Raw genomic sequence first — 12,180 nt, 5'->3', positions numbered from 1 at the left:
TCTGGGTGATCTCTCACTAGTTGCCATTGTTGCCACCAGACTGGCCTCAGGAGCGCTTTCCTTAATGCCTCAAGGTACAGCCGAGACAAAGCTAGAGCGTTTACAGTAAGTGGGACAATAACACAAGCCGATGACAAGAGCATAACCTGGAGCGAACTTTCTCAAGAGGAACGTAACAACGCAGCAAAAACCTTTGCACATTTATCTAATTATTTTCTAGATATAATTAGATAAATTTGCAAAGATGATGTGTGGGTGTTATAAGAGCAATCATTGGAAAGAGCCTAAATGTATAGCAAAAAAAAAAAAAAGAGAGAGAGAGATTGTTTAAAGAAATTATATGGACTAATATGTAGCCATTAAAACAGGAACTATAGATTTATCTATTGACACAGAAATATTCTGACTCTGTATTATTAATGAACAAAAACAGGTTTCATCAGCATTTATAAAATAATCCCCTCTTTCTAAAAATATAAATGTGTTCATGAAACAAGATGAAAATATTTTATTTTAACAGTTGGCATCGAAATTCTTAGACAGGAAACTGTCTTTGGGGAAAAAACTTTGGTCAAGTGTTTAGACATATGATTTGCAAACCAGTCAGCGCGAGACAAGAAGAGGAATTTTTTTTTGCTCCTGGGGAAGATGGCAGAGAGAAGCGAGACCATCAGAGGAGAAATGACAGCCAAAGAGGTCAACCTGGACATGGACGAGAGATTCCAAGGTAGGGGCAGAGGTCAGGAAAACTCCCTGGTGGGGTGGGGGTGGGGAAGGCCTTTTAAGGGCTGAGATCCATCCCTGCCCTTTCTCTAAAGTTGCTTATGTGGCTGCCGCATGCACCCTGTCTTCTCCCCCACACCAAATTTTCAGTCAAGTCTGCTGAATGCTCGGAGTTTCTCAATGAATGTTTTTTCTGTGGGAACTGGAGAAGGGGTCGAGTTTCAGGTCTGAACCATCCCAAGGTGGTTATTTCTGGTAGAGAAAATTAGGGGTGACTTATGTGTTCTTTAGTTTTTTTAAATTTGTATTTTCTAATTTTTTAAAAAATAAACATAAAAGAAAAAAAGTAAATTTCAGGGATCACAAGTTGGGACTACATCATAGGGTCAGAGGGAACTACACAATCAGGGTTACAAAGTGTGGCCCACGCCTTCCCACCACAGACCCCAAGCTGTCTGCATGTTGTGGGCACTATCTCGACACCCACTACCCAGAAGCATCCATCTAGATGTTTCTGCACCCTGAAGGCTCGTCCAGAAGAGGAACATTCTGGGGAGACACAGGGAAACCCCAATCCGATGCCTAAATTTAGATCCGTCTTCTCACTTTGGCCTCTGCTCCGAGGCCCTGCATCTTCCTGCATGGCTAATGATGGGGGTGATTCCCCCTTCCAGGGGATGACCTGCCACTCACAAGCATGGACGCTGTCACAGGATAGTATCTTAAGAGGACCCCACAGCAATTAGCAGGGTGGCCATCCGTTTTGGTACACCGCCATCCCCATCATCATCATTGTCACCATCACCACCATGACCTGGAGTCTCCTTTTGATCCAAGCATGGACCTCTCTCAAGTTGTGCCCACATTCTGGGTAGGCTTGAGGGGGGAGCCTGAAAGGACACAAAGAAGAGGAAACAGGGATGAGGGGAGTGCTGTTTTGTTCCCATCTCCCAACACGTCCCCGATCTGCACAAAACCCTGCGAAGTTCATTCACTTGGTATTCAATGGAATAACGTTGTTGGTAATGAATTTGTTTTGCATTCAGTTGGCTAACACTGTTAGTTATGAATTTATAATTTGCAGAGGGATAAGGCTTTTTTTTCTTCGAGGCGTCAGAGAAGCTGTTGCTTACAAACTTGTAATTTGCCGCTGCAAATCCATCTGTAAATGACACTATTGCAAGCTGAAAATCTCCCAGGCACAAGGAATATAGCCTCAGAATTAAATTGTGTGTTTGACAAGAACCTGCTGTTTGGTCCACCCCCAGCCCCCTCGTCCTGCCTTTCCTCCTGAGTGCAGCCTCGGTCTTGCCAGCTTCTCTCCCGGTCAGTTCAGCCCCCACTGCCCTCACTCCCCAGCGGTCCAGCCTCAAGCCCCTGCTCCTTTCCGTGCATATCCAGAGGGGGCAAGTAGCCCCGTCATGGTTGTACAGCTCCCTGGGGAAAGTGCACACACTCAGCCAGTACCAGCATAACCCGTGTCTGTGGGATAAACACAGAACTCCACTGTCCACTTCTAACTCTCTCTGGGATCTGACTATGGTTTGAAATATGTCCCCCAAAAAGCATATGTTGGAAACTTAATCCCCAATGCAACAGTGTTGGAGGTGGAGCCTAATGGAAGGTGTTTAATTCATGAGGCTCCACCCTCATGGGTGGATTAATGCTCGCTATGAATGCTCATTATAAAAGGGCTTGAGGCTGCAAGTTCAATCTCTCACCCTCTCACCCTTTGCCATGGGATGATACAGGAAGAAGGCCCTTGCCAGATCCTGGCACCTTGATATTGGACTTTCCAGCCTCCAAAACAGTGAGAAATCAATTTCTTTTCTTTATAAATTACCTAATCTGTGGTATTCTGTTATAGCAACACAAAACGGACTAAGATAGACACCAAGTCCTTTAAAAGTATTTCCCCAGATTTGCCCGCCAGGGTGTAGAAAGGAAGAAAGTCTGCCCAAGGGAGGCTTCCAAAGAGTGGCAAGTGCCTCTAGCCAGGACTGAGCCCGGACAAGGGGGTGGGAGGGTTGGGGGGCAGCGGGGAGATTGGCTCAAGAACCAAAAGGGCACAATTGCGTGGGAAGCAGTGACCCGCACACAGCTCAACCCCCAGACTCTACATGGAGTCGAACTCTGCCTCAACCATTTCTAGCTTGTTGTATTTTACATTTTTGTCTTATTTCTCTTTGTGCTTCCTTCAATTATTCACTGATTTATTCTTTTTTAGTAAAAGTTTCTTTCAAAGAGTAACTTAGAATGAAAATAAAAATGCCCAGGCACTGTGGCTCACGCCTGTACTTCTAAAACACTGGGAGGCCAAGGCAGGAGGATTGCTTGAGGGCAGCAGTTCAAGACCAGCCTGAGCAAGAGGGAGACCTCATCTCTACTAAAAATAGAAAAATTAGCCAGGTGTCCTGGCACGTGCCGGTAGTCCCAGATACTTGGGATCGCTTGAGCCTAGGAATTTGAGGCTGCAGTGAACTATGATGATGCCACTGCACTCTACCCGGGACAACAAAGCAAGACTCTGTCTAAATAAATAAATAAATCAAAAAGGAGGCAGAATCCGTAGCTGGGCTAAGGAATAAGATTGGTGTTTGGTAGGAAGTCAGAGCTGGAAAAGAGTTTGGGGGACTCATCAATAGAGAGCTGATCAAGAAGCATTTGCAGTACTCCATCCCCACTCCACGCCAGGTGAGGACGCAAGAATGAATAAGAGAGTGTGGCCTCTGCTCTAGCAGGGAAGATGGGCCACTGAACACACAGCTACGATGAAGAGTGATTACTGCCTTGATGAGTGGGGATCTGTGTGCGGTGGAGCCCGATGGCAAAGGCACCAAAGCCAGTCTAAAAGGTTTAAGAGGAGACCCGCTGCTGATGAGCTGTGTGACCTCAAGCAAGTTGTTCAACCACCCTGAACTCCATCAGTTGTCAGTTAAGTATTAATATTTATTGAACACCTGTATGTAGTCAATTCAAGGCATCAGCATGCCAGCAGGGAACACAGATGTGATATTATTACAAATAACAGGGGTATGACCTAGTCTGGGGGGAGACTTACTAGAAGCTTAAAATTCAAGCCAAGACCTCAAGGGTGAGTAGAATTTAGCTGGGTGAAGAAGGGACAAGAATGCCCCAGGCAGAGGAAACAGCAAGCGCAAAGTGAAAAAAAAAAAAAGTCAAGAGGCAAGAAGCCAGCACAGCTCCAGTATGAATGAGGGCAGAAAGCAAGGGAAGTGAGGAGAGAGGGCCCCGGAAAGAGCTTCAGGGCCAGGCCTTGGGGATTTGTGCACGTGGGGGTGGGGAGAATTTGGGACTTCAGAAAATGTGGAACAGTGAGGGGTTTTGAGCAGGTCTTGAAGACCACTGGGGCACCGTGGGGAGTATGGGAGAGAACCAGAGAGCACATGGTGGGGTCTTCATTCCTGGTTGAGAGAGGAGGGTGCCTTGGACAAAGGTGGTGGCAGCAGAGAATTGAGACAGGTGAAATATTCAGGAGGCAGAACGAGCAAATGGAGGCGCATTCCAGGCGGGGGCAGTGAAGAGAAGAAGGTATAAAGGAAGAGTCCGGCTGGGCGCAGTGGCTCACGCCTGTAATCTTAGCACTCTGGGAGGCCAAGGTGGGTGGATCCTTTGAGCTCAAGAGTTCAAGACCAGCCTGAGCAAGAGCCAGACCCCGTCTCTACTGAAAATAGAAAGAAATTGGCTGGACAACTAAAAATTTATAGAAAAAATTAGCTGGGCATGGTGGCACATGCCTGTAGTCCCAGCTACTCGGGAGGCTGAGGCAGAAGGATCACTTGAGCCCAGGAGTTTGAGGTTGCTGTGAGCTAGGCTGACACCATGGCACTCTAGCCAGGGCAACAAAGTGAGACTCTGTTTCAAAAAAAAAAAAAAAAACAGAAGAGTCCCAGAGTTCTCAGTAGGAGTGGCCAAGACATGGAATGTAGAGGGGAGAAGGATGTCTTAGCACATGTGCGCTGCTACAACAAAACACCCTAGACTCGGTCATTTATAAACAACAGAAATATATTGCTCATGGTTCCGGAGGCCAGAAAATCCAAGACCAGAAAATCCAAGATCAGGGTACCAGCAGATTTGGTGTCTGGTGAGGGCCTGTCCCTCATAGATGGCATCTTCTGTGTCCTCACATGGTGAAAGGCACAAGGGAACTCCCTCAGGCTTCTTGTATAAGGGCACTGATCCCACTCATGAGGGTGAAGCCCTCCTGACTTAATCACTTCCCAAAGGCCCCATCTCTTCATAAAATCACATTGGGTATTAGATCCCAACACAGGAGTTTTGTGGGGACACCAACATTTAGACCGTAGCAAAGAGTTTAGGACATGCCCTGAGGTCAGTCTGGAATGTGAGCCTCCCAGGAGACAGGAGGGTCCACAAGTCTGGGGTTGGAGGAGGATCCAGGCTAGGGATGCACATTTAGGACTAGGGGCCATATGGGTGGTAACTGCAATCGCCAGGGAAGGTGGTGCAACCGAGTGGGAAGAGAGAAGTGAGAAAGAAAAGGACCTAGAACGGAGTCTTGAGCAACTCCAGCGTCCAAAGCTGGGCAGTGTGGCAAGTGGGCAGAGGAAGCTGACAGCCAGCTGTGAACATGCTGGCGTCCCCAAGGCAGAGGGGAGCCAGGCAGCCAACCGCCCAGACACACCAGGAAGACAAGTCAGGTCAGGACTCAGATGTGTCCCATGGATTGAGCATCTTAGAGGTCACGGGTGTGCTTAGCATTTAAAGGTTGCCAGGGTGTGGTGGAGGCGGATGCCAGATTGCGAGAAGCAGAGAAACGTGTGAGACCAGGGAAGGAGAGGCAGGGAATGGGGATGACTCTTGGCGTAAGTTTGGCTGTGGAAAGAGGAAAGACGAGGCAGGACTTGGAGAGGGAAGAGGGATCTTGCTTGTAAGATGGGAGAATTTAGAGAGCAGGCTTAAATCCTGGCTGCAAGGAACGAGGACAGAGAGAGGAAGAACAGGAGAGGTTTAAGGGACAGGGGAATTGAGGAGTAAGGGACAGCCTAAATTCCCCAGAAGGCAGGACGGATGACAAACACCATTCCTTCACGCTGTTGGCCAACTAACTGGGGATTCTTTGCATGAAAGGACTCTGCTAAGTATCATCTCCCTGCAATATTCCAACATCCCCTTTTCCGAAGAGGAAGCAGAGACGCAGAGAGGGTCTGTGCTTGGTCTAAGTCACACGGTGGGGCTTTGCATACAGCTCTTCCCTGGGGGGAGTGGAGTCTGAGCATTAGAGGTCCAGGGAAGGGTGTGTGCTGGGGGCACCCAGAGCTTTATACCATGCCCCTTCCCTTCAGCTTTTTTCCCATCTTAGCTTCATCTTTAAAATAAATTTGTCTAATAAAGATGTAAAACAAACAAATATTTGAGAGATTCACTCGATATTCACAAAACATACCTAGGGAACTGACGGTGGCCAACTCTGCACAGAGGCGCCCAGTCTGGTGTCTGCTCTCCAGCAGCGCGGCCGGGTGGGGGAGTAGGATTCATGATGACGACGCAGCGTGGCAAGTCTGTACTTGTGGCAGCTGAGGGCTCCGTGGGGGTGCAGAGGAGGGACCGCACACCTGGGAGAATGTTTCAGGAGGTCTGGCAGTTGGCCTCAAGAAGCGAAGGGAGAGAAGCATCGCAGGCAAAGAGGAGAGCAAGTGTAAGGAGGATGGTGAGGCGGGAGCTGCGAGCAGCTCGGTGTGGCAAAGGCCTGGAGAGCAAGAGGCCACGGAGGGAGACGAGGCTGGAGAGCCAGACAAGGGCCAGCTCCTGGAGAGACGCGGATGCCAAACCAGGGAGCCTGGACCTCCTGTTAGGGACAGGGGAGCCATGGATGATCGTAAACGGGTAGATCAGAGAGCTGATACCAGCCACAGTGGCCTCCGCCGGAAGGTTGGCAGATCCATCAGGAGGCCATTGGCTAACAGGGGCTGACAGGCGCATCAGCAGGAAGAGGAAGAAACCTGTCGACCCCATGTCGAGGGGCAGAAGCAACGGGACTTAGTGATGAATGAGACGGAGAGCCTGAGTCTAGGATGATCTCAAGTTTGCAGTGTGCGTGGAGGCGTGGAGCGTGCCATTCTCTGAGATTGGGAAGGCAAAAGGGGGATACATTTCAGGGGAGAGATGAGAGGCTCCCACTTGGGCACACTGAGTCAGGTGCCTGTGAGACAACCTCGTGGACATGTCCAGCAGGCAAGTGGCTGCATGGTCTGAAGCTTTGAAAAGGTCTCATCTGGAGACAGCAAATCGGAAGTCAAGGACTTCTAGGGAGTGTGGGGGAGCAGGAAGTTTCGTGGAGTGAGCAGAGAGTCTAGGGGAGAACCCTGAGGACTCAACATTTAAGGGACCAGGGAAAGGAGATGAACCCTAGAAGCCAACTGAGAAGCAGCAGCCAGAAGGAGGAAGAAAATCAGGAGAGAATGGGGTCACGAGGCCACAGAGGAGAGGGTGCCCAGCAGCTAGGAGAGCTCAGCAGGGTCAGGTACCACCAAGCCATCACCATGGACCAGGGCAGAAAAGTGTCTGCTGGTCTCAGCAAGAACGATGTCCTGCTCGGTGAGGGTGATGGCAGCAAGGCAATGACAGCAGACACAGGTTACGAGGTTCAGGGAGTGAGTAGGAAGTGAGGAGGTGGGAAGTGGAAGCTGCCAGTGCAGAAAACCCTTGAGAAACTTGACTCAGCTGGGAAGATTACAGCAGAGATGACAGAAATGTCCTCAGACATGTTCCCAGTGTGGACCCCAGCACTGTCCAGCCACAGGACATATGTCACTCTGTCATTCTGAAACAGGCCTTCCTTGGCCACTCACATATGACCCTCTGTAACCCTTTTATTTGGGGACTTTCTTGTGAAAACTTTGCCTACGATATACAACCTTTGTGTTCAGAAAATTCACCTGAGCCCCAAATATTAATAATAATGGCAATATTTATTGAATGCCCACTAAGCCCTGTGTTAACATGTTACATGCACTGTTTTATTTAGCCCTTAAGACAGCTATCAGGAAGGTATGTACAGAGGGGGAAACTGAGGCTTGGGATGACGTGGTGAGTCATACGGTCAGGGGAAAAGCTGGCTCCTTCCAACTCCACTGCTACCTAAGTGCTGGCCTCCCCACCCTCTCTGTCACCTCTCTGCAGCCCAAACATGCTCACTCTTGCCCCAGCACTGCCTTCCTGGTGCCGGGACTCACTGCTTCTGAGAATTCAGCCTGTAGATTGAATCTTCATTCTCTCTTGAGCTGCACATCAGCCTCAGTCCTGTGCTGTTGGCCATACTGGACTGTAGCCTAATACAAACAGCTACTGTTTTTTACCAGTCTTACAGCTCTTGCTTCTCCCACCCCCAACCCCAGCACTATGCTTGTTGCTTCTTGTTCCTTATCTCATTCCATCCTCAAAGCAAACCTACGTAGTTACTATTACTTTGCCAATTTTTTAGATGGGAAATTTCAAGTTCAGAGAGGGCAAGTAACTTGCCCAAGATCACACAGCTAGACAATGGCAAAGCTGGGGCCCAAACCCAAGTTGGCCTGTTACAATAACCTCCCAAATTCCAGCCCCCCTCCCATGGCTACAGGGCAGTGGCTCTCGAACCTCCAGCTTCAGGATTTTGGGGCATCATACCCCATCTGGGAATTCAATTAGTCAATCAGTCAGTTCATTTGGTATTTCCTGAGTGCATTTGTCAGGTTCCTATTGGTTGCCTGAGACAGAAACCCCACCAAACAAGTTGGAACAATATGAGGAATTTATTGGCTCTTACAGATGGGTAGGATGCTGTTGCACCTCACAAGACTGAAAGAGGCCAAGGCCATGAGAACCAAAATGGGGACTTAATGCTGCTGGCACGCTCTCTAAACTCCTCTCCTCGCTGTTGCCTTGCTTGGCTTCCCAGATGAAGTGGGAAAGATGGCTTGTCAGCAGATTCCAGCCCATAGTATCTAGCTTTGGGCCCCCGGAGGAACAGGGCTTCTTCCTCCCAGCATCCACATGTCAATCCTGGGAAAGAGTCTGATTGGTCCTGCTTGGGTTCTGTGCCCACCTCTTGAACCAATCCCTCTTACGACGGGGTTCTACGATCAGTGCAGTCCAGGTCACATGCCTACCTGTGGCGATCAGGCAGGGATGGGTGGGAGTAGTGGGCACCTTAACTGACAACCCACCAGGAGGACGACAGGGAGGAGTTTCCCAAAGGAAAGCAATGCCAGAAGTGAGATGGTGGAAAATAGACTACAGAGGTAAAAGTCACTAACTGTCACAGTCTACTACACTGGTCCATGTGGGAGACAGGGGCAGAGACACACAGGCACCATCATGAGGAGTCCACAGACTCACAAGGAAATAAGGCTTACAGACACGAAGCGGTTAATCAGAACTGATAGCAGCCACCATCTATAGAGCACCTACCAGGTGCCAGGCACTGGGCCAAGTACTTCCATGTGCACTATCTTATTCCATGTCCACAGTGACCTTGGACAATAGGTACTATTATCATATTTATTTTTCTGAGTCAGAAAGACAGTAGAAAACAACCTTTTTTGTTTATTTGTTTGTTTTGGCAAGACAGCCAACTCAGGAAAAAATAAAAATGTTTATGGGCTCTTCATCCCTGCTCAGAGAGGGTAAGTGACTTGCTCAAGATCACACAGCTAGCATATTAAATGAATATCCTGAGAAGCATTTGGTTAAGGGCCAACAGAGTGCTTCCATTTCTCTCTGTAGACCAAACGATTAGGGAAAGCTGCCTAGAGGGTAGGGGCAGAGGGAGGCGGGTGAATCTAAGCAGAGATCTAAAGGATGGGACATCTGGGCAGGTGGCTAGGGAGGCTGGGGGGAAGAGAGAATGGGTCAACCCCAAACACTAAGGTAGACAAGCTTGTGCAGCATCCAGACCCTGCCTATTCTTTCTTGCCTGTGGCAGCCCTTTAGAGATTTACAGAGACCCCTTTTCCTGGGTCTTCTCTTCTCCAGCCTGCCCTGACCAGCCCAGCCATTCTTCACAGGACATACACACCAGTCCCCTCCCCTCCAGCACTTGGCTGGACACACCCAATAAATTGAGGTCTTAGGCATGGTTTGATCCACATGAATGACAGAAGAAATGTCACCTCCCTTTTTCTAAACATTGCACTGCTATTAATGAGACCCAAGATCAATTCGGTATTAAGCAGTCACATTCCACCCTCTCAAGCCGAGCTCACTGTCTCCTAACACTCCCAGCTCAAACACAGCTCCGTCATCCTGGATGACAGCAGACGATTTCGGGGACATAAGAAACTCATTTTTTCAGGCTCAGCCGTTTTTGACCTTGGCCATCCCTTAGCATCACTGCTGCCACAAAAGTAATTGGTGGGATTGACTGATTCCACTTACATGAGGTCCCTAGAGTAGTCAGATTCACAGAGACAGAAAGTAAATGGCGGTTGCCAGGGGCTAGGGGAGGAGGAAACGGGGAGTTATTGTTCATTGGGTACAGAGTTTCCGTTTGGGATGATGAAAAGGTTCTGGAGATGGGTGGTGGTGATGGTTGCACAACAGTGTGAATGTACTTAATGCCACTGAACTGTGCACTTACAAATGGTCAAGATGTTAAATCTATGTGTATTTTACTACAATTTTTTAAAAAAGTGATTATATCTACCTTCTCAGGAGAACATCTCCCCAACCCCAGGTGGCTGGATTTCTACCCCCACAGCCTCTGCTTGTCCAGAAGGCACTCCCTGAGCTGAATCTCAGAGAAGGAGGAGATGCCCAGGGCCCCTGTGAATACACCTCTGTGAGAACTTGGAGACCACGTAAAACCATTAGCACCCACAACACGATCACTGTGCCTGGAACTCAAGCCCCCCAGTGGGCCAGTGCAAACCACCATCCAGCCCCACCTCTCTTGACCCCTCCTCTGCTAAAGATCTCTACTGCCCTGTCATCTGAACTTGTGAAAATGCCACTTGTGCTCATTAACTCCTAGTCCTCATCAGCCATTCAGTCCTCAGTGCCCAACAATTTGGCTTCTGTCACACCTCACCCCAAAAGCCACTTGCCCCTGCCATGTCACCAGTGGCCTCCTGAGTACCAAGGCCAATAGACACTTTCTGTTCCTTCTCTCATAGTTGCTCCTGCAGCCTCTGACACTGTTGAGCACTTGCTTCCTCCAAATGCTCTCCTGGGCCTACACGGCTCTCCATTCTCCTCGCTCTTCTCCTGCCTCCCCCCCGACCACTCCTTCTCCATCTCACTCACTGACTCTTTGCCAAGTTCCAGCCTGGACCTACTGCTTCCGTTATTAAATACTTCTACACAGTGTCCCTGCTTAATCTCATCCTCTCTAATGATGACTCAAAAAAACCCAAAACATTACTCTCAATCCCCAGCCTCTCTCCTGAGCATGAACCCACATAGTCACCTGTCTTCTGTTTCTCCCCACCTGTCCCAAACTGGACCCCTCATCTTTGCCCCAGACCTGCTCTTCCCCTCCATCCTCTAACTCAACCAGTGGCACAACCATCTACCCAGCGTCATGAGCTACAAGCTGCAGACATCCTGGACTCCCCCTTCCTCTCCAAGTTCAAATAGTCTGTTCTCAATTATTTCTCAAAGCATCCCCTGCAGCCCATCCCTATTGCACTCAAGCCCCTCTCTCTCAACCTCCTAACTGGCCTCCGTGCCTGTGGCCTAGCCCCCAAACCCACCATCCACCAACCCACCATCCACAATGCCCCAGAGTGATCTCCCAACATCATAGCTCCCCTCTGCCCCAGGATAAAATCCAAGCTCCTAACTGAGGCCTCTGAGTCTCTCTGTGATCTCTGGTCTTCCTCTAACCCACTCTCCACAGAGCAGTCAAAATGATCCATAAAAGGCCACAGTTGACTTAAACTCCCCTCCCCCATTTCTGCTCCTGAGTCTTTGCTCCCACCCTCCTCCCTGCCTAGAAGCTGATCCCCACCTCCCCCACACTTACAGTCACCTGGGTAACTCCTACTTCTCCGCGCAGATTCAGTTCAAGGGTTGCCTTTCTGGGAGAACCTGCCAGGCCCTGGCCTGAGTTGCTCCCCCCATCCCCCAGGCGCATGTTACCATTGCTTCTAGAACCTGCCTCTGTAGTTAGTTACTCAGGAGTGTCCCCATGAGCTGTGAGCTTCCTGAAATGCTACTTTTCCTTCTCGTAGCCCCAGAGCCTAGCATGGAGCCTTGTATGTGGAAGGTTCTGAATAAATGTTGAGTAAATAGTTGAATAGCTGAACAAAATGATCTGTGTCTAAGGTATAGACTCCAATCCCCAGCCCTGCCCAGCCCAGAGCCTGGCACACAGCAGCTGCTGAGTAAAGATTGGCTATATTCTAGTATCTGAATTAATCTGATTTAAGGCAAAGTCTGGGGTAGTTTGAGGTAATGACAGGGGGCGGAGGATAGGGTCTGGATGCGGGA

At 49.3% G+C, this 12,180-nt stretch overlaps 1 long non-coding RNA gene across 1 annotated transcript; it reads right to left on the bottom strand.

Annotated features, from left to right (window-relative positions):
- Positions 1-6,159: 6,159 nt before the first annotated feature.
- LOC123641062 lies at positions 6,160-8,576 on the bottom strand. Its single transcript, XR_006736209.1, has 3 exons — positions 8,516-8,576; positions 7,906-8,039; positions 6,160-6,323 (listed from the first exon to the last, which is right to left on the bottom strand). It is a non-coding gene; the product is annotated as an uncharacterized LOC123641062 (long non-coding RNA).
- Between the last annotated feature and the right edge of the window lie 3,604 nt (positions 8,577-12,180).

The sequence above is a fragment of the Lemur catta genome, chromosome 1 (assembly GCF_020740605.2).
Source record: "Lemur catta isolate mLemCat1 chromosome 1, mLemCat1.pri, whole genome shotgun sequence".
NCBI classification, from domain to species: domain Eukaryota; kingdom Metazoa; phylum Chordata; class Mammalia; order Primates; family Lemuridae; genus Lemur; species Lemur catta.
This window is presented reverse-complemented; position numbering and strand designations above follow the sequence as displayed.